This window comes from Micromys minutus (assembly GCF_963924665.1).
Source record: "Micromys minutus genome assembly, chromosome: 8".
In the NCBI taxonomy this organism is placed as follows: Eukaryota; Metazoa; Chordata; class Mammalia; order Rodentia; family Muridae; genus Micromys; species Micromys minutus.
In genome coordinates, this window is record NC_137977.1 from 19,399,267 (window position 1) to 19,402,815 (window position 3,549).

Sequence of the window (3,549 nt, forward strand, 5' to 3'; positions counted from 1 at the left end):
AGACAGGGACAGTGGGAGAGCCCAAGACAGGGACAGAGACCGAGGCCAGGACCGGAAGGACCGCAGCAAGAGCAGAGAGAGCCCTCGGGACCTGAAGCCTGAGGCCAGGACCTCTGAGGGGGCCCTGGTGTAGCACAGGCTTAGAGTCCATTGCACTAGGGGCTGGTGACAGGACCGCTGGTGTGGACAAAGACCTGTGTCAGCTATTGTCGTATATAGGCTCAGCCTGGCAAAGGCCCCTTCAAAAGTCAAGTGCATAAAATGAGTTGAGCAAAGAGTTTTTGAAATAGCTATGAACTTACATGCAGGATATAATATTCCGGACTTCAGGAATGACTGTAATTTTGTGTATAGTGGTTTGTTATGAAATTTCCCAATTTTACAATTCTGATTTTTAAAAACGTTTCCATTTAAAATTAGAGAAATGGGGAGACGTGTACAGAAGCATATTGCTTTTTTCAGATTATAAAGTTTTTTCCAATAACTTACCTGGTGTAAGTTTTAAGGGATTTTCAGTGGACCTTAGAGCTAGCTTTCCCCGTATAGCCATTTCTGCTTCGTCTATACAGGGGCTCTCAGTGCTGTCCTGGTCGGAAAGCGCTGTTGCGAGGAGAGGGGGAGCTGGTGGGGGCGGTGCACAATTGCAGCTATGGGAGAACAGCCTTCTGAGGCCTGGCTCCCAGCAATGCATCACCTTAGAAGTTTATTCAGAACATAATTAGAAATAATCTGTCCTAGTGGAAATGGTTCCGTTTTAAATAACAATTTCTTTTTAAATGAGCATCCGTGTAGGACTTACTAGTAGAACTCTGCCCACGGATGTAGAAGTACATCCTCAAACACAGATATACCAAAACAGCAGCACGCATGAACATACGAGGGTGGCATGCACTGAGAAAGTACAGTGCATGTACTTTCAGAAAGTACTGAGCCTGGACGTACAGTTGCAGCCTCGCACAGGAATACACTAGGACGGCCCACACACATGCGCATTAGCACTGGGAGAAGGGAAGGACTACCACGGCAATGCGACTGGATTGACTAGAACACATGGATATGCTAGAACCACAGCACACAGGACCGTACTAGCAGCACTTGCGGATAGACTAAAAAAGCAGTGTACACACACACACAGGAATGTTATATGTTTTGAATCATTTTATTATACTCTGAGTTTTAAATTATTTCTGAGATTATAATTTAAATTACATTTCTCCTTTCCCTTCCAAACCCTTTTACAGGCTCTTTCCTTCAAATTCATGGCCTATAGGTGATCTGGTGCAGAACAACCAGCCCCCAGAACAGGCATTATTATGATTGAGCAGGTATATTTCAGAATATTTGTGTCTTGGGATTAGTCGTGCTCTGATGAAACATTATGACCAAAAACAAGTTGAGAAGAAAAGAGGTGGTTTGGTTTGGTTGGTTTGGTTTGGTTTGGTTTGGTTTGGTTTGGTTTGGTTCGGTTCGGTTTGGTTCGGTTCGGTTCGGTTTGGTGAGGCTTTTGGTTTTTACATATTCACTTTACACTCCAATCACTGCCCCTGCCCCTTGCCTATCACCCACTCCCGCCGTTCTTCCCCCATCCTTTTCCCCTTCTCCTCTGAGCTGGTGGGAGCCCCCCCAGGTATCTCTTCTCCACCCTGGCACTTCGAGTCTCCGCTAGGCTAGGTGCTTCATCTCCAACCGGGGCCAGACAAGGCAGCCCAGCTAGTAGAACATATACCCCACACACGGGCAACAGCTTTTGGGGTAGCCCTATTCCAGTTGTTCAGGACCCACATGAAGGTCAAGCTTCACATCTGCTACCTATGAACAGGGAGGCCTGGGTCTAGCCCATGTGTGCTCTTTGGTTGGAGGTTCAGACTCTAGAGCTCCAAGGGTCCAAATTAGGTTACTCTGTTGTTCCTGTGGAGTTCCTATCCCCTTCGGGCCCCACAATTCTTCCTCTTATTCTTCCATAAAAGTCCCAAAGCTCCATCCAGTTTGGCTGTGGGTGTCTGTATCTGTCTGAGTCAGCTACTGGGTGGAGCCTCTCAGGAAGGACGATATGCTCATAGGAAGGACAGAGAACATTAAAAGTGTTAGGGATGGGTGCTTGTCCTTGGGATGTGTCTCAAGTTGGGCCAGTTATTGGTTGGCCATTCCCTGAGTGTCTGCTCCCTCTTCCATGCCTACATTACTTGTAAACAGAATAAATTCTAGTTTGAAAGATTTGTGGGTGGGTTGGTGTCTCTATTGCTCCACTGGAGTTCTTGCCTGCCTACAGGAGGTGGGCTCTTCAGGTTCCACATCCCCACTGCTGTGAATCTTAGTTAAGGTCATCCCCATTGATTCTTGGGAACCTCCCCTATCTCTGGTCTGTTTCATTCTGTATATGTCCCACATCCCCACCCCTGCCAGCTGTAGACTTCCATTCATTTTCATGGACTTCTAGCCATCTCTCCTGTCCTTCAGTATACCTGATCCTGAATCCCCTATTCTCCCCTCCTCCATGTGCCTCCCTCCATCAGCTTCTTATGACTATTTTATATCCCCTTCTAAGTGAGATGCAAGTTCCCTTGCTTCTTACTTCTTGCTTAGCTTGTTTGTGGAATGTAGCATGGACCTGTATTTTATGGCTAATATCCACTTATAAGTGAGTAGAGTGCATGCCCTTCTGGGACTGGGTCACCCCACTCAGAATATTTTCAAGTTCCAGTCTGCAAAATTCATGATGTCTTGGTTTTCAATAGCTGAATAGTATTATATTGTGTAGATGTACCACGTTTTCCTTATCCTTTTCAGTTGAGGAACATCTAGGTTGCTTCTAGTTTCTGGCTATTATAAATAAAGATGTTATGAACATAATTGGGCAAGTGTGTTTATGAGATGTTGGAGCATTAGAGATGTTGCTCTTTGTAAATTTTGGATATTAGCCCTCTGTCATATGTAGGGTTGGTGACAATCCTTCCTCAGTCTGTGGGTTGTGCATTTGTTCTAAACAGTGGCCTTTACCTTACACTTCATGAGATCCCATTTATCAATTATTGATCTTAGAGCCTAAGCCATTGCTGTTCTGTTCAGGAAATTTTTTCCTGTACCAATGTGTTCAAGGGTATTTCCTACTTTCTCTGTGAGATTTAACATATCCAGTTTTACGATGAGGTCCCTAATCTACTAGGATTTGAGTAATGATTATGATATGATATGTTATAATATGATAATTATAGATTTGTTTTCATTCATGTGGACCTCCAGTTAGTCAAGCATCGTTTGTTAAAGATGCTTTTTTTTTTTTTTTTTTGGCATGGTTTTGTCTTCTTTGTCAAAAATTCCACAAAATTTACCTAGTAAATATTTGATTCCATTTAGACTGTTCTAAACATTTTCTGGAACCAAAATTTTCTGGTTTCTTCTTTGAAACCACCTTGACTTATAAAATGAGATTCTGAGGAAGGTGACTATAAACATCTAAAAACTTAGCGGTTAAAAGGTCAATTAAAAATGTTAACTCCATTTTTACACAGAGAAAAACACATGTTAAGAGATTAACCATAAAATGCAAAA